Here is a 25,156-nt window from a genome sequence, read left to right as displayed (position 1 = left end):
GCCAGTCACAGCTGAAGAGATTGGTAGAGCAACCAAACCTGACCCAGTTATGTCAAAGGTCTATGATTACATAGCAAATGGCTGGCCAAACCAGGTATCAGAGAAAGATATTCATTCATACTTCGTTCTTAGGAATGAATTATCATGTGGGGTGCAAGAGTAGTTATTTCAAATAAGTTCAGGTCCAAATTGTTAGGTGATCTTCATGACCAGCACCTGGGAATATGTTTGAGCAAGAGCTTTGCACGCAGTTACTTATAGTTCCACTGTATCACCCGACTTCAAATAGTGCACTAGAGCACACAGAACAAATTGTAAAACGTGCCCTCATCAAGCAAATGTGGATTCAAATCCAAAGAAACGACAGTTGTCGTTGGACCACAAATTGGCAAATTTTCTAATTACTTATCATAATACTCCTCATACAAGTCCTGGTAGAGCACCAGCAGAGTTGTTTCTCAAACGACAGCCATGAACCAGGTTCTCGTTTTTAAAACCAAACTTGGCACAGTCAGTAGAAGAGAAACTTTCAATGACTGATGTACCATGACACCCAGGTTTCGTTGCATCTCCCCTTTTCCTAATCTGTCGCCATTCAGATAATATTCTGCCTTCGTGTTTTTTTCACTTTGGTGGCAAAAACACGAAGGCAGAATATTATCTGAATGGTGGCAGATTAGGAAAAGGGGAGGTGCAACGATACCTGGGTGTCATGGTACATCAGTCATTGAAAGTTGCCATGCAGGTACAGCAGGCGGTGAAGAAGGCAAATGGTATGTTGGCCTTCATAGCTAGGGGATTTGAGAATAGGAGCAGGGAGGTCTTACTGCAGTTGTACAGGGCCTTAGTGAGGCCTCACCTAGAATATTGTGTTCAGTTTTGGTCTCCTAATCTGAGGAAGGATGTTCTTGCTATTGAGGGAGTGCAGCGAAGGTTCACCATACTGATTCCCAAGATGGCAGGACTGACATATGAGGAGAGACTGGATCGACTGGGTCTGTATTCACTGGCGTTTAGAAGGATGAGAGGGGATCTCATAGAAACATATAAAATTCTGACAGGACGGGACAGGTTAGATGCAGGAAGAATGTTCCCGATGTTGGGGAAGTCCAGAACCAGGGGACATAGTCTAAGAATAAGGGGTAAGCCATTTAGGACTGAGATGAGGAGAAACTTCTTCACTCAGAGAGTTGTTAACCTGTGGAATTCCCTACCGCAGAGAGTTGTTGATGTCAGTTCATTGGATATATTCAAGAGGGAGTTATATATGGCCCTTATGGCTAAAGGGATCAAGGGGTATGAAGAGAAAGCAGGCAAGAGAGACTGAGGTGAATGATCAGCCATGATCTTATTGAATGGTGGTGCAGGCTCGAAGGGCCAAATGGCCTACTCCTGCACTTATTTTCTATGTTTCTATGTTTCTAACAATTAAGACAGGAAGAGAATCATGATAGAGTTACAGTAAGAGAGAGAAGTGTGAAATTGAATCAGAAGGTGAGAGTGAATAACCATTACCATAAATTATTAAAGTGGTTACTAGGAAGAATAGTGAAGATATTTGGTCCTCGCACATATTTGGTCAAGATGTTTGATCATTAGGTTTGTTTACGTTGATCATATTTTACCTACAGATGTGGAAGGAGTTGAAAGTTGTAATGATTATTATTTCTGATGAGTCAGATAGTCTTGTTGCAAGTAGAGTACCAGTAGCAAATCCTACATCAGATGTACTAGAAACAAGTCCAAGTGAAAGTCAGAATTTAAGTCTGAGTCTGAGTCAGGCAAACAAACAGTCTGAAGTTCTAGAAAGTCCAAATGCAGATCAAGTGTTACCCTTGAAGAAAAACTCGCCTAAAGCTCAACCTAGAATGAGTCTAAGTTCGACACCAAGTTTGGAAAGTTCTGTTCAAGAACGAAAGTATCCTCTTCGAAACAGAAAACAAGTGGTTACATTTGATTTGTAAATATGGCAAAATAAGTCCAATCTTTTGTTGTGTATAACCATACAAGTTATGTATGAAGATTATTTTGTTATGATTACTTTTTCATTAAGGAGGGAGAAGTGTAATATATAACTCCCCCTAGTGGGCTACTGCTCCACCTAGTGGACTACTGTGGTAATGCAACTGCTGATGTAAAGTGACATCATGTAATGGAGCCATCTTGTGTGTGTTTGTGCTTTAGTGATATCATAAGGAATATATTACACCCCTCTCCCAGAAACTCCAGACCTAAACTACTAGAACTACACAAGGCATTACTGCCATTGGCGCAGGATGCTCTTGGTCAATGGCAATCCCAATTCCACCAAGAATTCAGTTAAGATTAGTTCACAAGATAGGTCATTCAGTACAAATACATGGGGTATAAGGAGCCAGCACTGTGATGCATTACGTAAAGCGCATTGATTGCATGCTCTATTACATGATTTAAAACACTTGACTTTCTTGATAATTTGAGTCACTCTTTTTATTGTATTTATTAGGAAAGCAGTACTCATAGTATCAGAAATAGGAAGGCTGAGTGTACTGATGAATGGGAAACAGAGGTATGAAGAAGAAAATGGGTTCTGCTAATGTTTGTGAAATTTGGATTATTCTGGAGAATCTTCAATATTGTGACCAATGTGTTTTGTGGCGGCTTTGATGTTTTAGGAATCTTAATGTTGTTAGTGCAATTTATAGTGTGATGGGGAATATTTTTCAATTGAAGGTAATAACTAGAGCCTGACACTGCAGTCTTCCTCTCTCTACTGGTGGTTTTACTGCTGTTGCTTCCAGTACAGCATCTAGTTCCCTCTCCAATTTCATGCTGATCCTCGACTTCTTCCAGGGTGAGGCATGTTGATCAATTGTGTAGCAGCCTTCCTGACTCATGGTTCTCTCAGAATGATCCAAACATCTGAAGCATTGCATCAGTGTCCCAAATGTCTGCTCATTTGCAAATGTTGTCCACTGCCTGTGTCTCATTATACTTATCCTCCTTGGGGTACAGATATTATTAACCAGGGCTGGAGCAGGTAACCAAGATCTCCCAAGAGCTTCCCTACACCTTTAAATAATTGGGCACCTAAGGTTATTGCAGCATGCACTTTCCAAGAAGCTTCCATTAACATGCATGGTCTTCTGCAGATGGTTGTCTACCACCTGAACATTAACAGAATAGATTCCCTTCCTGTATAGGTTGGTCATGGCACCTGTGGAAAGGCACAGAATCTTGAGTGGATGTCAAGTGAGGACATAATCAGCCTCATCTATAATTCCCCCCAGCTTAAAACAGCAGCCAACATCCAGAGTCAAGTTTTGCACATCAAATAATTACCATGGCACCAGAGGGCAACAGGCATGCCTGGGCTGTACCCTAGGAAGGAGTTCATATCTTCAGGGAGGGAGAGGAGCAAAGGGAAGAAAATCGAAAAAAATGTAAAGGCAGGTCTGTGGGCGGTCAGAGAATTTTAAATTTTCAAACGTTCTAATGCAACCGGTGTGAAGGAATCATGGCTCCAGTTGGGGTGGAGTGTAGAATGTTTCAGTATAAGGGGTGTCGCAGTTGTGTGAGGCGGACTGGTTTGGGCTGGGTGCTCTTTGCCTTTCCGCCATTGTCATAGGTTTATATGTAACCTTTAGGGCTGCTGACCAAGGGCCGTGCATGGACACGATGGGCCAAAATGGCCTCCTTTTGCGCTGTAAATTTCTATGTTTCTATGTTTCTATGAAGTGTGAGAGTATTTCCTTGACGTGGTCTCACACCCAAAGCTGAATCCTGAACTCTTGTTGGTTAGAATACATGGTAATCCTGAAATCGCTTTCAAGTGACACAATGGTCTCAATATTTACTCGGGGCCGGGAAGAGAGCAAGTAGGAGGAGTTCCAGACTGGAAACCCGAAAGTAAAGGTTTCCCAAAAATTATTTGCAGGATGTCTTCAAAGTTTTTTCAATAGGTTTCCCACGCAAAGCCAGCCAGATTGATAGGTTGGCTGCCTAACGAGTGGGAAAGCAGCAGAGACATTACATCTGACATGATGGGGGGTGGGGATGGGGGAGGGGGGAAAGGTTGGACTTTGTGGGGGGGGGTCGGACATTCATGAGATAAAATTAAAAATTCAGATAAATTGGAGGCATGCCGCCTCCTTAAAAGATTTCTATGACCGACCCACCTCCTGAGAGGGAATTGGTTGCCCGCACCCCAACTTATCTCCGTTAAAACCGGAAGTGGAGCCGGGTTGGGGTTGGGTTTGAGAATTTTTTTAAAATTACCTTCTCATCCACCCCCAACCCACCACCCATCCTTGGGGTTTAAAATTCCTCCCAATAAGTTTAGAACAAGTGTCCTATTAAACACCACTCACTGATTTCAAACTGGCCATTATGAACTGCACCCCACTTTACTGCAATGCATTTTACCATAGCTTTCAGAGCTAAGAATTTCTATTTGCTCTATTTGATTCAATGAATCACAAGACAAAGTACTCGTCGGACTTTGCTGGTGCAATTCCACATAGGAAGTTCACAGTACTTGTTAATACTATAACTTTTGAAAGAAACATCTCACACTCACTGATTCCTTGTTTTAGTGAAATGGAGTGGGTAGACAGAAATCTTAGTAAATATAAAATTCTGGTGTCAGATGAATAATTTGATATGAATGGTACAAGGTGTTATGATGCAGTAAATTATTAATTATCAATAACTGCATCACAGTGAAGTCTAATATTGACATAGGTGTTCATTTTAATTTTACTGTTATGTATGTCTCTAATTTTCCTTCATATTGGGATGTGCTGTGAATGTTTTAATTTTTACCGACTATTCTGCCTGTGATGTAAATATATTTAGTGTGTAGCATGCAAATGTTGATATTTCAAAATGATTATATGAATTGATTACCATTATGAATTTTTAAATGATGCCCCACTCTTAACTTATACGAAGTCTGTAATGGCCATCATGCAGAAAAAAAAACAGTGCTCCAGACACGCAAAAGAGGGAATTGCTCTATGACAGTACAGTCAAACATCAATACAGTGGCCGATCACAGCAGTACATTCAAATACAATTACCATTCACCACAGCTAGCCTCCAGGGTTATTAGTAAGATACGCTTCACACTACACTTTATCATGTACTCTGGAAAAAGCAAAGTATTGCACATGCTGGGAACTTGAAACAAAAACAGAAAAGGCTGAAAACACAGGGTGAATCTGCATCTGTGGAGAGAGTAGATAGTCTATGTGGGGTGCATACTCATCTCCAGTACTGAAAGACAAGGGATGGACTGGCCTATTAATGTGATCAGAAAACAAGGGGAAAATATATATAGTTGAAAAACAAATAAACATAGAGAGAGGTCATATACGCTGTGTTATGTGTGATCTACACCATAAAAACATGTATAATGTATGAGAACACGCTGTAACTGAAGAACCATTGCAATAAAATAAAAATGCAATGTACTGGAACAGAAATGCGGGCAAAGTTTAAATCAGAAATTTCTGTGGGAAAATGATGTTGGCTATTCTTCGCAACATATTTCTTCTCTTATTATAGCAGTCAGGATAATAATGAGTTTTAGTCTCAATTAATGATGTGGATGTGAAATTAATAATCTGAAAAAAATTAACAGTACCAAATTTTTTTAAAAACACTTCCAATTTTGGCAGTAGTGTATAAATAAAGAAGCTCTTCTTTGACTTGCAGAATCATTTATTGTGAATAGACAATAGTCTCACTCCCACCAGGGGACTGTCATTGTAGGTTCCCAGGTCCCACAATGCATTGTGACTCAGCGCAGCTCGACACTCGGTAACTCAAGACTCTGAAAGTGTTTTAATTGAATTAGTAGAATAGAATGGCTCTTGACAATAATATAAGAACATAAGAATATCAGAAATAGGAGCAGGAGTAGGCCATACGGCCCTTCGAGCCTGCTCCGCCATTCAATAAGATCATGGCTGAGCTCAACCTCCTTACAAAATTGTCCTCTAAAGATCAAAGGCTTAGGCTTCACAAGAAAGGAAAATAAATACAGCACTGTCATTGGAAAACACAGTCAGCAGAGAAATAACTTTCAACATAAATCTATAGCTCCTGTCCTGAAGATGGCACGTCTATATGTTAAACCTCCAGCATTTCATTTTACACATTGATTACTTTGTTGGTAATTTTGTATTTTATTCTATTTATTTAAATTTTTAAATATGCAAATATTCCAACAAATAACATAAAACTATAGCTATATAAAAACCCACAAAAATACCATCAATAATTAAAACCATCCCTCAAACCTGCAGGCAACAACAACCCCGAATCACAAAATACAGATTCACATTCTCTGTAAAATCGCTCAGCTCTTGGTATCCTTGATCATTTTCCATGTTGAAACAAGACCACAAGTTAGTGTTTTTCTTATGCTATTTTACCCGGTGATTTTTTTTTACATCTAAAATTTAATAGCATTTACAGGAATCACTTTCCCTTGACAGTAACCCCAACTTCTGACTACGACCCCGATATACATTTACAGGTCACAAAAAGGCCCAAGAGAACCAATCTGTTATTGTCCAGCCCTGTCAATAAGTGTCAGCTCTCCAAATAAATACACAAAACATAGTCTTCTTAATTTTAATATAAATTACCTTTCCCACATATTTGAGAACTTCCCTGTAATATAGCAGAACACGAGAACAATCCCAGATGTGCGAAGTACTTCAATAAATACAACTAGGTTGCCATCACCCCAAAAAATGGGCCTTGTTCCAGCGATGTAGGACGTCTCAGCTTTACTGATCGCTGGAATATGTCCCATTTTTTGGGGGGCGATTTTCCACTCGGCCTTAGGCCAGCGATGTGGAATGGGCAATCTGATTTTTCGGCGATGTCACGTTCGCTCACCGAACAAGGAAGTCAAAAGCTTCCCTAGCAACGAGCTTCTGGGCATGTGTGGGAGGTCAGGGGTCATCCACACATGCGCAGAAGGCATAGGGAGGGGCAGAGAGAGAGAGGACAGAGAGTGTGGAGGAAGGCAGAGACAGAGAGGAGAGAGGAGAGATCATTGTTCATTGTATGTTAAATTGTTTAAAATGTTCGTTCATAGTTGGGGGTGGGATGGGTGGGGAGGAGGGTGTTTGAAAAGAATTCTGTTTGCAATAAATTTTGTTTATGATTTTAACAATTGTTGTGCATTCTCTGAAAAGGTTAGTTAACTTCGGCATTTTGAATAATTTAATATCTTTATTCTCTTGTAATAACATTAGTTAAGTTAAGCATTAATGCAAATGCTGCACTACAAAGGACAGGCCAGTGCAGGCAAGGAAAAACGTAACTCACCGTAACTCAATGCAAATGCAACTTTTGTATAAACGTAATTGTTAATCTAAATGTAAATATGACGATCCCCAATGTAAGTTCATGCAAGCGTTCCTTTATCAGCTGCTGACGCAACAGCTTTGCGCCGTGTAACTCACACGGAGTACTGTTCTTCTCGGGGGGTGGTGGTAGGACCAAGGCTACATCGCCAGGCTGGTCCTCCCCGAGATCCTCACCAGCCTCCCCTTCCTCCTGCTCCTCCTCCTCCTCCTCTTGCTCCTCGCCGGCTGGCTCTTCCGTCTCCCCTCCTTCTGGAGGTGGACCTGCAGCCCCATCAGGCATTTGCTGTCCTCTCCTTATTGCTAGGTTATGTAGCATGCAACACACCACAATAAACTCAGTGACCTGGTCAGTGTGGTACTGTAGGCTGCCACCAGAGTGGTCCAGGAATCTGAAGCGCTGCTTTAGGACTCCAATTGTCTTCTCGACGATGTTCTGTGTCACAATGTGCTTTTGTTGTAACGTTTCTCTGCTTCAGTGACGGGATTATGCAAAGGGGTCATCAGCCAGCTGGCAAGGCCATATCCCTTATCCCCCAGCATCCAACCGTGACCTTTTGGCTGATTGACAAACAGGTCAGGGATAGCTCTCTCATGTAGGATGTGCCAGGAAATGTAGCATTAACTGTCAGAATGAGTTGGCTGTGGTCAACAACAAGCTACACATTTAGGAGGTGGAATCCCTTTCTGTTACGAAACACCTCCGCGTTCTGTAAAGGGGCTTTCAGGGCGAAGTGCATGCAGTCTATTGCTCCCTGCACTTTGGGGAAGTTTGCTATTCTGGAGAAACCCAAAGCCCTCCTGGTCTGTGCCTCCCTGGTCATATGGAAGCTAATAAAGCTCATTCTGTGAGCGTAAAGGGCTTCAGTCACCTGCCGAATGTAGCAGTGTGTGGCGTGCTGAGAGATACGACAAATATCGCCAGCTGAAGCCTGAAAGGATCCCACTGCGTAGAAGGCTAGTGCTGCAGTAACCTTTACCTCAACGGACAGTGCGGTTCTGATGGTGCTGGAAGGTAAATCCCCCTTGACGAGCTCGCAAATCTCATCAATGACCTCCTTCCGGAAGCGCAGCCTCCTAAGACACGTGTTTCCAGACAAGTTGAGGTAAGGTTGCTTTTCCAAGTACCTTCGTTGGCTGTATGCTCGCCTCCTCTGTCTCCTCTGTCTCCTCTGTCTCTGTCTACGCATTACTCTGCCACCTCTTCGATTGATCCTTTCAGAAACCAGCGTGTGAGCAGTTATGAGTAATGGCACAGAAAGCATAGGCCCATCACTAGCAATATTTTTTTCAATTGCTATAAATGTACTTTTCAGTAAAGAATGTCAATCTATTAAACTACACTCTCTATACAACCCCAGTCTAACACTGTATATCAATCTCAGTCTAATATTCTCTCTATTCCAGCCACAGTTTAACACTAGGCCCCATCACTTTCAATAATTATTTTCACTTGATATAAATGCACTTTTCACTTAAAAATGCCTAATCCACTAGGCTACTATTATTAAAATTAAATATAATTAATAATCTGAGTAGATCTATCTATACAGGACACTTAAATAACTCTCAACTATCTAAGCACGATTTTTTATTTGCCTCGACCCTTCCTCCGATCTTCAAAATGGTGTCCGTAGTGCCCATTTCCTTCAGTAAAGCCTGGGAAAAGCAATTATTACCTAGCCATGTTCTCAGCAAGCGATCAGCCTGGCCATGTGATGGCGACGTACCAAAAGTTGGGATGGGCCATGTGTGGGCTATCAGCTCGGCAATCAGTTTAGGGAAGTGAGCCAAAACTTGGGGGCTTATTTTTCCGGTGATCTTTCTGGCCTAGTTTCCACTTTTTCCTCAAAATGGGCGATAGAGATCCGTTTTGGGCGATATATGACCCATAGATGGGCGATGTGAAGTGGAAAGTCTAGCCCAACGTATTTCATAATTTTTACATTCCAACAACTTAAGAAGTTCAAAATAGTCATTCTTTTCAATCTGTTTGGACAAAATCCTTTGCTTTATATGCTGTTACACAATTGGCTACATTAACTAGAAAATTCTGGCCATGATCTGACCATTAGACTGGATGCAGTTGCCTTATCTAGTCTACACTACCTAAATGGGCTTCATATGTGGTCGGCACTCAGGAAACAATATCAGATGCCTATTAAACATTGTGCACTACTATTACAGTATCAACATTCCTGTCCTAATGCTGTCTTTAGAAGCAGAAAGGCTCCGAACCAAATGGAATGGGGTTCCTTCATGCTGTACGCAGGCAAATGGCCTTCAGTGGGACATTATAAAAATGGATTAGGCTCCTATGCTTCATGTGAATGACCAGCCTCACATCCTCAGTGTTCCCCTTTCAGAGGCAGACCTGAAAAAGGTGTCTCCTGCTCCCACTCCTCTTTGTGCTCATTCATCATCATCATAGGCAGTCCCTCGGAATCGAGGAGGACTTGCTTCTACTCCCAAAGTGAATTCTTTGATGGCTGAATAGTCCGATACGAGAGCCACAGACCCTGTTACAGGTGGGACAGATATTCGTCGGGGGAAGGGGTTGGTGGGGCTGGTTTGCCGCGCGCTCCTTCCGCTGCCTGCGCCTGGCCTCTTCATGCTCCTTACGTCGAGCCTCAAAGAGCTCAACGCCCTCCTGGCTGGACTTTCTCCACCTCGGGTGGTCTGCAGCCAGGGTCTCCCAGGTGTCAGTGGTGATGTCGCACTTTACCAGGGAGGCTTTGAAGATGTCCTTATAATGTTTCCGCTGTCCTCCTTTGGCTCGTTTACCATGAAGGGGCTCCACATAAAGCATTTGCTCAGGGAGTCTCGTATCTGACATGCGAACTATGTGGCCTGCCCAGCGAAGCTGATCGAGTGTGGTCAGTGCTTCAATGCTGGGGATGTTAGCCTGGTTGAGGACACTGATGTTGGTGCACCTGTCCTCCCAGGAGATTTGCAGGATCTTGCGGAGACATTGTTGGTGATATATCTCCAGCGACTTGAGGTGCCTTCTGTACATCGTCCATGCCTCAGACCTATACAGGAGGGTGGGTATTACTACAGCCCTGTAGACCATTGAGTTTGGTGGTAGATGTGAGGGCCTGGTATTCAAACACTCTTTTCCGCAGGCAGCCGAAGGCTGCGCTGGCGCACTGGAGGCGATGCTGAATCTGCCTTTGTTGATAAGAGGCTCCCGAGATATGGGAAATGGTCTTGTGCTCATTATTTAGCCCCCATCCACAATCGTCAGAATGAGCTTGCATCAAAGCAGCAGTAGCTGGAGGAACCGCATACAAAATAAATGAACTCATGAATGTAAAGGTGTGAGTCTCAATTTTAACTAGGGTGAAGCTGAACACTGAAAAGGAACCTGCATGATTAAAAACTCCAAGATACATACACCTCAAACTTGACTTCTGCCCTTATATTATGAGGTTTAAAAAATATATCTGCAAGGAATAAGATATATATTGATTTAAATTGCATATATACTTTTCAAAACTGTTGTAACTACTTGGCAGCTCAATAAAATGTTAAAGGAGTTACCAGAAGCATAAAAGAACATTACATAGAGGATTTCTAAGAAGGCAATCAGCCATCTATGTGCTGCTCCAAGGTCACTATGCCAATGGCTTTACAATGCTGCTGTAGCCAATCACAGGATTAAGATCGCTTTGCATATAATCTAACAATCATTTTCTGTCACCCTGAGTACGACAGGGCTTGGTAAAATAATTACAACAGGAAGTCTATGATGATGATTGTGGTTAGAGCTGGTCAAAGTACTTCAAGTTCTAGGATGTTAAATTGAGAGATTTGTTTCTAAGTATTTTATTTCTCAACTATCAGGTTAGCATGAGACAGAGTATTATTGAGTCACTTGTACATTATATATAGCCACCACTGTTGACCAACCATCGGGAGAATATCCAAAGTCTAACAACAAAAATCTCTGAACACTGTGACCTGGTTACGAATGCAGACTGTTCATGTACAACAAATATTTCTTCTTGTCTAACCTAAAGTAAAACAGCTATAACAGAACTTATATTGGCTTTTGAATTAAACTCTCCAAAGTTAGCATTAATCAGGCAGGCGGTTTAAATGTCCCAACAATCCCACTGCCTTCCTGCGGTTCCTGATATTAACCTACTCTCGTTAGCTGGTGAGCAATTACCTGCTCCATATGCAGACAGGGCTCCAATTATGTTATTGGGGCCCAATTGCAATATCAACTACAGGCCTGCATGGGGAAGCCATGATGGCTTCGCTGCCAGTTCAAACCTGTGGGGAAGAGGAACTAGGCTACATGAGGCCCAGACAGGTAAGTGTCTTATCATTTTGCATTTTGTTTCCTTGTAGGCCAGGAAAAGCAGAAGTACTGCTCTGGGTCCCGCAAGGAAACCTCATCCTCTCCTGCCCTAGGGTTTCCTCCTCCTCTGACTGTCCAATACCCCTTCCCAACCACTTACCTTCGTGCAGGGTGTTATGTATGTAACTGTATAATATTTGCCACCAGAGGGCGCAACTGTTGGAGTCCTAATGGTCACCTGCACACATGTGCAAGGCCAATATAAAAGGTTGGCTGCCATGTTGTTTAGGTACTCTAGCGTTGCAATAAAGAAGACTAAGGTCACACTAAGTTTAGCTCACAGTACTCAGCCTTGTGGCGTTCTTCTATACATAACTATTGGCGACGAGTAACAGAATACGAACCTTTCGCAACCATGGCTGCTGTTGGAATATTAGAGAGATTCATAGAGGGTGATGATTGGGAAGCCTTCGTCGAGCGTCTCGACCAGTACTTCGTGGCCAACGAGCTGGAAGGAGACCCTAACGCGGTCAAGCGCAGGGCAGTTCTCCTCACCGTCTGTGGGCCTAAAATATACGGCTTCATCAAGAATCCGCTCGCACCGACAAAACCAACAGAGAAGGAATATACAGAGTTGTGTACGCTGGTTTGGGACTACTTCAAGCCGAAGGAGAGTATCCTCATGGCCAGATATAATTTTTACACGCACCATCGCTCCGGGGGCCAGGACGTAGCGGATTATGTCGCCGACCTGAGACGCCTCGCGGGACCTTGTGATTTTGGAGCTGCGTTGGGGGAAATGCTGCAGGACTTTTTTGTGCTTGGCATCAGCCACGAGGTCATTCTTCAAAAGCTGCTGGCTGCCGAAACCTTAGACCTGAGCAGTGCCATCGCGATCGCCCAGGCATGCATGGCCACGGATGATAACATCAAACAGATATCTTCTCAACATCGAAGCTCACCGGCAAGTACTGTGCATAAAATGACATCGCTAGCAGGCCGAACTGCATATGGCAGGGCCTATAAGTCTGCGGCTGTAAGACCTATGATGACTCAGAGTCCGCCATCGGGTTGAATGTGAATCCATTAGCACCGACACGGATCATGCAGCACAGGCAAGTCAACCCGAGGAAGAAGTGTGTGGGGTACATACCTTCACCACCAAGAGCCCTCCTATAATGCTGAAAGTCAAATTAGATGGAGTTCCAGTATCCATGGAGTTGGACACGGGTGCAAGTCAGTCAATAATGAGCCAGAAGGCTTTCGAGAAGATGTGGGGCAATAAGGCACAAAGGCCCAAACTGAGCCCGATTAATGCAAAGCTGCGTACCTACACCAAAGAGCTCATACCAGTCATTGGAAGTGCGGCAGTGAAGGTATCGTAGGATGGAGCTGTGCCTGGCCTATCATTGTGGATTGTTCCAGGCAATTGTCCAACGCTGTTCGGCAGAAGCTGGCTAGAAAAAATTAGATGGAATTAGAACGCCATCAAAGCACTATCTTCAGTGGATGAGGCCTCGTGTACTCAAGTGCTGAGCAAGTTTCCCTCGCTATTCGAACCAGGCATCGGTAACTTCACAGGCGCCAAGGTATAGATCCATCTAAGCCCCAATGCACAGCCCGTCCATCACAAGGCTCAGGCGGTTCCGTACATGATGAGGGAGAAAGTCAAGATCGAACTGGACAGACTCCAATGCGAAGGAATTATATCACCAGTCGAGTTCAATGAGTGGGCCAGTCCAATTGTTCCGGTGTTGAAAAGCGATGGCACGGTCAGAATCTGCGGAGACTACAAGGTAACGATTAACCGAGTCTCACTACAGGACCAGTACCCGCTGCCCAAGGCAGATGATCTGTTCACAACGTTAGCCGGGGGGGGGGAAGTCGTTCACCAAGTTGGACCTAACCTCTGCCTACATGATACAGGAGCTGGCTGAATCTTCAAAAAGACTGACGTACATCAACATACACAAAGGACTGTTTATATACCACAGGTGCCCTTTTGGGATTCGCTCGGCTGCAGCAATTTTCCAGAGAAACATGGAGAGTTTGCTGAAATCTGTTCCGTGCACCAATGTGTTTCAAGACATCCAATCATGACACCATCGAACACCTACACAACCTGGAAGAGGTTCTAATTCGCCTAGACAGAGTGGGACTCAGGCTGAAACACTCCAAGTGTGTTTTCCTGGTGCCAGAAGTCGAATTTTTAGGGAGAAAGATTGCAGCAGATGGCATCAGGCCCACGGACTCAAAGACAGAGGGCATCAAGAATGCACCCAGACCACAGAATGTGATGGAGCTGCGTTCATTCCTGGGACTCCTCAACGATTTCGCTAACTTTCTACCTGGGTTGAGCACATTGTTAGAGCCTTTGCACATGTTGCTACATAAGGGTGATGACTGGGTTTGGGGAAAATCTCAAGACACAGCCTTTGAAAAGGGTAGGAACCTACTATGTTCAAATAAGTTACTTGTACACTATGACCCATATAAACGTTTAGCGCTAGCTTGTGACACCTCATCGTATGGGGTCGGCTGTGTGTCACAGCAAGCCAATGTATCGGGCAACCTCCAACTGGTTGCATACGCGTCTAGAAGTCTGTCTAAAGCTGAGAGAGCCTATAGTATGGTTGAGAAAAAGGCATTAGCATGTGTATATGGGGTTAAGAAAATGCACCAATACCTATTTAGACTTCGGTTTGAGCTTGAAACTGACCACAAGATGCTCATTTCGCTATTTTCAGAAGGCAAAGATATAAACACCAATGCTTCGTTCCACATCGAAAGATGGGCACTAACCTTATCTGCTTATGACTATGTTATCCGCCACAGACCAGGCACTGAAAACTGTGCCAATGCTCTCAGCCATCTACCATTACCCACCACCGGGGTTGAAATGGTACAGCCCGCACACTTGCTACTGGTCATGGATGCTTTTGAGAGCGAGGGGTCATCCGTCACGGCTCGCTAGATCAGGACCTGGACCAGCCAGGATCCTGTGCTATCATTAGTAAAAAATTGCATCCTAAGTGGGAACTGGTTAGCCGTTCCCAGGGAAATGCAAGATGAAATGAAGCCGTTTCACCGCCGCAAAGATGAAATGTCCATCCAGTCGGATTGTCTCTTATGGGGTAATTGTGTGGTTTTGCCAAAAAAAGGCAGGGAAACAGTTATATGTGACCTACACAGTACCCACCCAGGCATTGTCATGATGAAGGCAATTGCCAGGTCGCATGTTTGGTGGCCCGGCATTGACTCAGACTTGGATTCATGCGTGCATCAGTGCAACTCTTGCTCGCAACTGAGCAATGCACCAAGGGAGGTTCCACTGAATCTGTGGTCATGGCCCTCCAAACCGTGGTGCAGGATCCACGTAGATTTTGCCGGCCCCTTTCTAGGAAAGGTGTTTTTAGAAGTTGTGGACGCTTACTCCAAATGGATTGAATGCGTAATCATGTCATCCAGCCTCTGGGCCATGATAACCACCCATGGCTTGCCCGACGTCCTTGTCAGCGACAATGGATCGTGTTTCACCAGCTCGGAATTCAACGAGTTTATGACCCACAATGGCATCAAGCATGTGAGGTCTGCTCCGTTTAAGCCCGCGTCTAATGGTCAAGTAGAGCAGGCAGTCCAAACAATCAAGCAAAGCAGCAAACAAGTGATGGACGGCTCCCTGCAGACCTGCTTGTCTCGCATTCTGCTCAGTTACCGGATGCGACCTCACTCGCTCACCGGGGTTCTCCCAGATAAATTGTTAAAGAAGAGAGCCCTCAAAACCAGACTCTCCCTGGTCCACCCGGATTTTAATGATCAAGTGGAAACCTGGCGACACCAACAGAACATGTACCACAATCGTGCAGCTGTTTCACGTGACATTGATGTTAACGACCCTGTGTTTGTCCTGAATTACGGTCATCGTCCCAAGTGGGTTGCTGGCACTGTTTTGGCCAAGGAATGGAATAGGGTGTTTATAATCAAACTGTTAAATGGCCAAAGTGCAGAATGCATTTAGATCAGACCAAATTGCGATTTACTGACAACCAGGAACGACTTGAAGAGGACATCACCAGTGCGATCCACCAACACACATCCAACCAGCAATCGACCTTGCTGTCAATCACGAGGATGAACCCACCGTTCCTGACAGTTCGGTCAGACCAGCCGCAGTGCAGTGCAGCAATGTCCCGACCAATTCACACATGCCAGGGTTTGAACTTAGACGATCAACAAGGAAGCGAAGGGCTCCGGATCACTTCAACTTATAAATAACTTGTACCGAAGACTTTTTTGGGGGGGGGGGGTGATGTTATGTATGTAACTATGTAATACTTGCCACCAGAGGGCGCGACTGTTGGAGTCCTAATGGTCACCTGCACACATGTGCAAGGCCAGTATAAAAGGTTGGCTGCCATGTTGTTTAGGCACTCTGGAGTTGTAATAAAGAAGACTAAGGTCACACTAAGTTTAGCTCACAGTACTCAGCCTCGTGGAGTTCTTCTATACATAATACAGGGGACCATTCGTTCAGGCCCCAGGCAGCAGCCTCCTTCTGCTTGAAATCCCGTTCACTCTAGCCAGCCCGCGACTGCCTCCTCCCAGGTTCAGGCCAGAGATTAACGGCAAGCACGTCGATGAGGCTCAGGAGTAAAAATCTCCCTTTTCGCTAAAACCTCCCTGTATTGTTTGTGCACTTCAGAACAGAAGAACGAGAAAAATGAAATTTAATAACAAATTTAACAAAAAACATTCACAAGATCGGCAAAAGTAGAATTCCCAATAGTATTACATTGCAACAACTGGACCTGGTGCGCAGACTGTGCTTAATACAAAGAACATTTAGTTAACACAACGGGAGCAGTGAAAGCAAGCCCAATAAAAATTAAAGCAGAGCTTTAGTGTGTCCCATAATTAAATTTCCCATATAGGACGGAGCAAAGATCACAAGGTGTGTTCAAATTTTATCACTTCTTTAAAAGAGCAAGTCCTTCAAATGTCCTTGTTTTGATCTTGTTGATTTTGCTTCCATTTAAGATTATATACAGTATGCTCTTGAATACAATGAGTGCAGTTTGCAATATTTTTCAGTACTATTTCTTTCTTCAATTAAGAGTGACTTCCTTCTGTGTGAAGAAACACAAATGGTTGAAACTGCTGATAATAGCAGTTCAGGGGATTTTGGTTGCCATATAAAGCAAGAGGTCAAATCCAATCAACTTGCTCATCTGTACTCTGGGGGCGGGGGGGTGGAATGTGTGGGTGCGGGGGATAACATTATTGGGCATATATACTCTTCATTGAAATGACCATTTGCAATATTAGCAGTCAAATACTTTAGGGCAGAATTTGCTGCTCAAACGGAATGCCGGTGGAATGGACGTTGTGCCTTCTAAATCTGGCTGAGTTTACATAGTATTTACAGCACAGAAACAGGCCATTCAGCCCAACAGGTCCATGTCGGTGTTTATGCTCCACACGTGCCTCTTCCCACCCAACTTCATCTAACCTCATCAACATATCCTTCTATTCCTTTCTCCATCGTGTTTATCTAGCGTCCCCTTGAATGCATCTACAATAGTCACCTTACATACTCTTCGTGGTAGCGAGTTCCACATTCTAACCACTCTCTGGGTAAAGAAGTTTTTCCTGAATTCCCTATTGGATTTATTAGTGACTAAGTTATATTTATGACCAACGTTTCCCGCACCTCGGCTTTTTGAATTTAAAGTTTCGTGCATGGGCCGCACAGCCACCAAAAAGTAAGACAGACCATTGTTTATGACCCCTAGTTCTCATCTTGCCCACAAGTGGTAACATCTTCTCTATGTCTACGCTGTTGAATCCTTTCTGGGTCAGTTCCTCTTGTATATTTTAGATGGGCTCGTGGCTCAATTCTCATCTCTGATGGGGGGTCCACCTAGGAAAAAGAGAAAATGATCCTGTGTGGCTGCAGCCTTTAGGGCTGCTCATACTTTTAAAAAGTTTTATTAGCACAATCCTGCCTTGGCCTGTGCAATCAATCACAGATCAATTGCATAGGCTAAGTTGACCATTTAACCTTTAAAAATGACACCTCCAGCGTCCACTCCTGCAGCAACCCAGGATGTCAGGAACACACAGGTGTTTCTGTGGCCCAGGCTTCCCAAATTGCAAATTATGGGAAATATGTAGAATGATGAATTCCTGTCATTTGCATGTCATTAGAATAACCCCATCCATATTAGGGTGCATGTATTCTATGTCCCCGTCACCTCTAGCAGGAAAACCCAGAGGCAGTGAGCTGAGTGGAACCCCAGTGAAGCAGCTCCAGAAGAATTTCCCTCCCAGGTCTGGTAGTGTTATGGCGCAGTAACGTCGTCAGAAAATCCTCCCTAAATCGGTTTGCATAATATTCCTTTGTCTGCTATATTAGCTGAGATGTTACCCTATTTCAAATAAATGAGTCAACGCATGCATTAAAATAGCAGACAGAAGAATGTCATACAAACACATTAAATGTTTCTCCATTAATGTCAGTAACAATTATTTCTACATTTATATTGTTGCAATCCCCTCCCCATTGAAATTTGCATGTGGAACATTGCATGCTCATTTCATTTTTAAGGAAAAAAGCCCGAGAATGCCCCAATTGTTCAGTGGGAATAGCATCATGTAGTGAGCCATACAGAACAGGACAATTCTAGATTCTATCCCCGTCTGTGTGTTCAGTCAGTGGGATACCACAGTCTAGATTTTCTCATGCCAGTTACCCATTATTGAGGCATAAATCATGTGGCTGGCATCGCAATATGGATAGAAGTCGTGCCCTGTCTGAAATGTGCCCACTTTGTGTTCCAATGCTTATTCCAATGGGTGGGAGCAGCGACAGTAGAAGTGTTCATTCCTCATTTTAATATTAATTTGCAGGTGTTTCACCAGATATAATGAAAGCCCATTTTGAAATGGCCATCCAGGGTTGCTAGGCACTAGTAAGTAGGTTAAAGGTCATGGGACGAACACAGTGCTATTAAGGTAAATGTATCTGAGTAATTTCTTAACCATTTTCTTCATCTCTTTTTTTCTTGCTAGCTCATAGGTTCTCCTGAGCCGTGTGCCAATGAATGCAAGTAGTTTGTTTTTGCCTGTTTACTTTTACTGGCAGCAACGAGTTTCCCAAAAGGAACCTCCTTATCTGACATGTTTGAAAGAAGAAGAGGACCCATGGAGCGATGTCAAGCCGCAGGACAGATGCTCTGTGCCACCTACTGGTACCAGCACACCTGCATCTGCAAACAAAGGTGACATACCTCATCTTGGCAGATGATTGATACTGATGGAGGCTCCTGTTCCCAAAGGAAGCGGGACCAGCATACCTGATAGCATTACTAAGATATGTGAATCTCTGATTAACTGTATTGTTGGATAATTCCTCAGAATCGCAGCATGTCATGTTTTTAGTGGCACTGCATGAAAGATGGAATTCCAGGGTGATCAAGATCCAGTGTTGCCTGATTGGCTGCACCTGCCAAGATGCTACTAACCATTTCTGCATTCCCAGGCACGTTTACCTGGCAATGAAACCAGAGAACTGTCATCTTAGTGTCTGGGTTAACGGAAAGGCAGCTATAGTGCTTCGCCATCTATTGCAAGACTATCTGCAGCTGCTACACATTATCATCATCATCATCACAGGCAGTCCCTCGGAGTCGAGGAAGACTTGCTTCCACTCTAAAAATGAGTTCTTAGGTGGCTGAACAGTCCAATATGAGACCCACAGCCCCTGTCACAGGTGGGACAGATAGTCGTTGAGGGAAAGGGTGATTGGAACTAGTTTGCCGCACACTCTTTCCGCTGCCAGTGCTTGATTTCTCCATGCTATCGGCGATGAGACTCGAGGTGCTCAGCGCCCTCCCGGATGCACTGCCTCCACTTAGGACGGTCTTTGGCCAGGGACTCCCAGGTGTCAGTGGGGATGTTGCACTTTATCAGGGAGGCTTTGAGGGTGTCCTTGTAACGTTTCCTCTGCCCACCTTTGGCTCGTTGCCGTGAAGGAGTTCCAAGTAGAGCACTTGCTTTGGGAGTCTCGTGTCTGGCATGCGAACAATGTGGCCTCCTCCAGCTACTATACAGTAGGGCTGACACAGCCAGTGACAGTAACAGTCAGTTGTAGCCTAAAACTTAGCTCCGTCTACCCGCAAACATGATGCCATGCAGTGGCACAGAAGGAACCCACCACATGCAGCATAAACTCCACTTCAGTAACTAGCAAATAGAGGTTAGGGTTCTGGGCTTCTCTTTCACTATCCTGCACCTTGGATTTGCTCTCATGATTGCTATCCAGTGACCCCTGCTTGAAATTTCCTGTGGATGGATAACAGGCGAGGAGAAACTCAGACTTATTTGTGATGGTCCCCATGACTGAACGGCCAGCCCACGCACACTTTCCAGTCTCATATATGAAGAATAGCCATTTGGGCAAGTTAATGGAAGGGCTGCCACCTGCCACGGAACTGTAACTCAGTATGAGTCAGTGCATACAGGAGAGAGGAAGGGACATTTAGGAGATTTAAAAAAGAGTGATTTTCCTAAGACTCAAACTCAAATTCACAATAGTGTCTTCAAAATTCAGCAATTTTTTTACTGATAGATTTGCTGGCCAAAGTCTTTGTTCCTTGTCTGTGCACGGTTTTATTCCTCAATAATATGATGGCAACAACACAAACTACTGAAGTGTTTTGGGCACATGCTTCCTCGAATGTCAGGCACAGTGCCCTACAATGTGTCTGGGGTACTCAGTGCAATCCTGGGAGTGCAAAAGAGGTAGCGAGCCAATGCACAAGTTGCACACTAAGGTCATTATGGTCTTGATTTTAAAAGGTGGGGCAGGGCGGGAAGGGTTTGTGCGAGATCGGTATCAGGCAAGGTCAAGGATGTAGCGACCCTGCCAATTTTAACATCAGGGCCTCATTTAAATAAATCTTCCCAGAGTCCCGCCAGACACTCGGCCAGATTGACTACCAGGGAAACTAGTGGGGAACCGGTGGCAGAGATCCGCAGCCAGGGACCCATGGAAACAGTGGGGGGGAGGCGGGGGGAAGGGGGGGGCGTCTGGCCGTGATTGGTGAGGGAAGGCTATGGCCACAATCGAGTGAAATGAGGCAGTGGGGAGATCTGTCCACGATCGAAAGTGAGGTATTCCTGCACAAGGAAGGCCCAAGGCCCAGAACAGAACTCCTGCCCCGCAAGAAAATCTAAAATAGAACCTTAAACCTTACCTTCTGGCCCATGATCCAGTTCCCGACTTATATGGCCTGATGGGGAAGCTCCCTCACTCAGGCCTTCAACTAAAATTGCTGATTAGTCCTGCTAACATCATCGGACCCGATCTGCATATTTAAAGAAGGACCCTGCTTCCTTCCTGCGGATATCCCACTCGCCTGTTCAAAAAAGCAGGTTAAGCTCGGGACATGGTGGGAAGGCAGCGACATAAGAGGGGGTATGTAACTGATCCTATTTTAACTGCTCTCCCACCCCCACCCCCATGCCCATATTCCGCCAGGTGGGAACAGTTAAAATCGGTGCTCAGGTCTCGATGCTAATCAAAGAAGGGCTGCAGTTTTACTCAGGGGTTATGTTTACATGTTACTCCAAAGTCATGATGGTATGAAACACAAGCAGGAGATATTTCAGCAAAACGAGCGAGAATCACGGATTTTCTGATGAGTCTTAGTTTTTTTAGGACTGTTCTCATGACCTTAGTAAAAAATAAATCAAATTGCTACCATTTGGTTTTAACTCCAGATGTTCTGCACTGTTTGTATGATTAAAAGTACAGCCTAATTCTGCCTTAATTGGGTATAACATTTACCATTTTAATTGAATAACATTCAACAATTTCACTGCAAAAATCACCCAATAAATTCTGTAAACAGGTGGGATGAACCATATAATCTCACTGAAACTCCGGAAGTTGACAGCTCTGCATTTGCTCCAGTTTGATAATTGAATAACATTCAACAATTTCAGTGCAGAGGCGTAAAACTGCAGCCCTTCTTTGATCAGCATTGTGACCTAACTTTCACTTAAATTATTTACACACCCAATAAAGTGCAATATTTTTTCTGTTTATTTTTGCTCTGGTGGAATTTCAGCATGGATTCATCTACAGAAAAGGTAACTTGCAGCATTAACTGTTCATTATCAAACTGGAGCAAATGCAGAGCTGTCAACTTCCAGAGTTTCAGTGAGATTATATGGTTCATCCCACCTGTTTACAGAATTTATTGGATGATTTCTACACTGAAATTGTTGAATGTTATTCAATTAAAATGGTAAATGTTATACCCAATTAAGGCAGAATTAGGCTGTACTTTTAATTCTTGCTCGATTTGCTGAAATATCTCCTGCTTGTGTTTCATACCACCATGACTTTGGTGTAACGTGTAAAGTGTAAACACAACCCCTGGTAAAACTGCAGCCCTTTTTTGATTAGCATTGTCTCCAGGCAACAGAGGTCTCCTGTGTTGCAACTTGACGTCACCTCATACCATCTGTCCTTACACCTGAGTGGCTGGATTCTTATTAAAATTCAAGGTCGGCAGTGAGCTGTACACTCTATTGTTACTCATGGATACATGCAAGGGAGGCTGCTGTAACCGTATACCTCTCCTTGGCCTGGAACAGACAGTTAATTATTGAGAGATCAACAGGATCTATTGTCTGTGGAAAGGCTGAACACTTGCAATTATTTTAAATGTCATTTAGATTTTTGGTGGTGTATATTGCTACATATTGTGCAGGACATTTTGTTATTTAAAAAATAGAATACTACACTCAATATTTTAATATCATACATTTAAATTCAAAGATGCAGAATATCATTGTGGCAGGGGCCAGTAAACATGCTCTTGGAATATATTTGAAACCAATTTTTTTTACTTCCCCCAATTCCTCGCCTCCCCCCCCCCCCCCCCTTTTCTTAAGCTGCTGACTTATCCTGGAGTAGAATTCCATGGATGTGGGATACCCTTCGGTACCTCTCCCAAAAGGGTCATTCTTTATGCATGAATCTAGACAGTGCGTGTTGGCACTCCGTGAACACATTTAGATGACCTTTCTGAAGCCATGCTCATAAAGCTGGCGCAATTAAATCAAAAAGGAAAATCTCCTGGATCTACAGAGAAAAATGACGTACATGCAATGACAAACAACCAGCAAGAACAATGAATCTGAATAATAGCTCACAATCTATTTTTGAACATTTCATTCTATTTTTTGCCACAATTTATTAATCCCCGGTGCACATTAAAAATGCTTAGCTTGCTTTGCCTCACGCTCAGACCTCATACACATACAGAGGAGGATTGAGTCATACATCACGCTTTGCTGCAGTGAATGATGAGCTGCAGTATTAGAAACAGAAACAGATCTACATGTGTATTAACTGTTTCAAGTTCTGAAATGATAGCATTACTGGAAAATATATAATGTAGGGCTGAGCTAACTGATTGTTTCAGCAATTTCATATTCTATTGTTTTTGGCATAACATGATTAGATAATTGGATAGATTAAGATACATTGCCACCTGGATTCGGTACTGTTGTGTATGGAGAAAGAGTCAGACTGAACACTGTGAGCTCAAAGTAAAGTGTGACCTTAGTCTTTTATTGCAGGTCTCCAGAGTGCTTCTCCAACCTGTGAAGACTTCTTAAATACCTGTGCTCCCAAGGGATTATGGGGTCCCTTGGGACTCCGGGAAATGAGCCCTCTGGTAGCTGTACAGAATGAATACAAGTCCACATATATAACAACATTCCCCCCCCACCAAAGTCAATAGTGTAACTATTTATAATGTGAGTCGATCTGGGGCCCTTCTTGCCCTGGTTGATCGTCTCGGTGTGAAAGCTGGTGTTGTTGAATCATTTGTTGGGCCCTCGCTGGGCTGCTGTGCAGCTGGCCTTGCTGGGCTGCCTGGTGTGTTGGGTCCTGCAGGGCTGCTGTGGACGATGGGTTCTGCTTCGTGGTCAACCATGGTGTCGGTTGCCACTGGTGTGTTTGTTGGGGGATCAAAAAACGTAGGGTCCAAGGTGGGTAGTCCGTGAAACTGAGTTAGATTTGGTCCAAGTGGTTCCAGTGAATGAGTCCATTTGAAAGTTTGACCCGAAACACCCTGCTCCCCTCTTTGGCCACGACAGTGCCGGGAAGCCACTTGGGATTTTGTCCATAATTTAAAACAAATACAGGATCATTGATTTCAATCTCGCGTGACACATTTGCGCTATCATGGTATGCACTTTGTTGAAGCCGCCTGCTCTCTACCTGTTTATGTAGATCAGGGTGAACTAACGAGAGCCTTGTCTTAAGTGCTCTTTTCATGAGCAGTTCAGCAGGTGGGATGCCAGTGAGTAAGCGGAGTCTCGTGCGGTAGCTAAACAGGACTCGGGATAGGCGAGTCTGCAGTGAGCCTTCAGTTACCCTCTTCAAGCCTTGCTTGATGGTTTGCACTGCTCTCTCTGCCTGACCATTGGACGCTGGTTTAAACGGGGCATATGTAACATGTTTGATCCCGTTGCGGGTCATGAATACTTTGAACTCATCACTGGTAAAACATGGCCCATTGTCGCTCACCAGGGCATCGGGTAAGCCGTGAGTGGCAAAACATGGCCCGCAGGCTTTCAGTAGTGGCAGCGGACGTGCTAGCCGACATTATCTCACATTCGATCCACTTGGAGTATGCGTCTACAACCACAAGGAACATTTTACCCAAGAATGGGCCTGCATAGTCGACATGTATCCTAGACCACGGTTTGGAGGGCTAAGACCATAGACTTAATGGCGCCTCCCTGGGTGCATTGCTTAACTGCGAGCATGTATTACATCTGTGAACACGGGACTCTAATCCACATCGATACCGGGCCACCACACATGGAATCTGGCTGTCGCTTTCATCATTACGATGCCTGGATGGGTACTGTGGAGGTCATTGATGAAGGTGTCTCGGCCCTTCTTGGGGACCACTATTCAATTGCCCCACAGAAGGCAGTCTGCCTGTATAGACATTTCATTTTTGCGCCGCTGGAACGGCTTTATCTCTTCCTGCATTTCCACTGGGACACTGGACCAGCTCCCGTGAAGCACACAGCTTTTGACTAGAGATAATAATGGGTCCTGGCTTGTCCAGGTTTTGATCTGCCAGGCAGTGACGGGTGATTGCTCACTCTCAAATGCTTCCATAACCATGGCTAGATCTGTGGGCTGCGCCATTTTCACTCCCGTGGTGAGCAATGGCAGCCTACTGAGAGCATTGGCGCAGTTTTCTGTGCCTGGCCTGTGGTGGATGGCGTAGTTGTATGCGGACAACGTGAGTGCCCATCTCTGGATGCGGGCCGATGCGTTGGTATTTATCCCTTTACTCTTGGAAAACAGGGATATAAGTGGCTTATGGTCAGTTTCCAATTCGAATTTTAGCCCAAACAGGTATTGATGCATTTTCTTTACCCC

This window comes from Pristiophorus japonicus, chromosome 11 (assembly GCF_044704955.1).
Source record: "Pristiophorus japonicus isolate sPriJap1 chromosome 11, sPriJap1.hap1, whole genome shotgun sequence".
NCBI lineage: Eukaryota > Metazoa > Chordata > Chondrichthyes > Pristiophoridae > Pristiophorus > Pristiophorus japonicus.
This window is presented reverse-complemented; position numbering follows the sequence as displayed.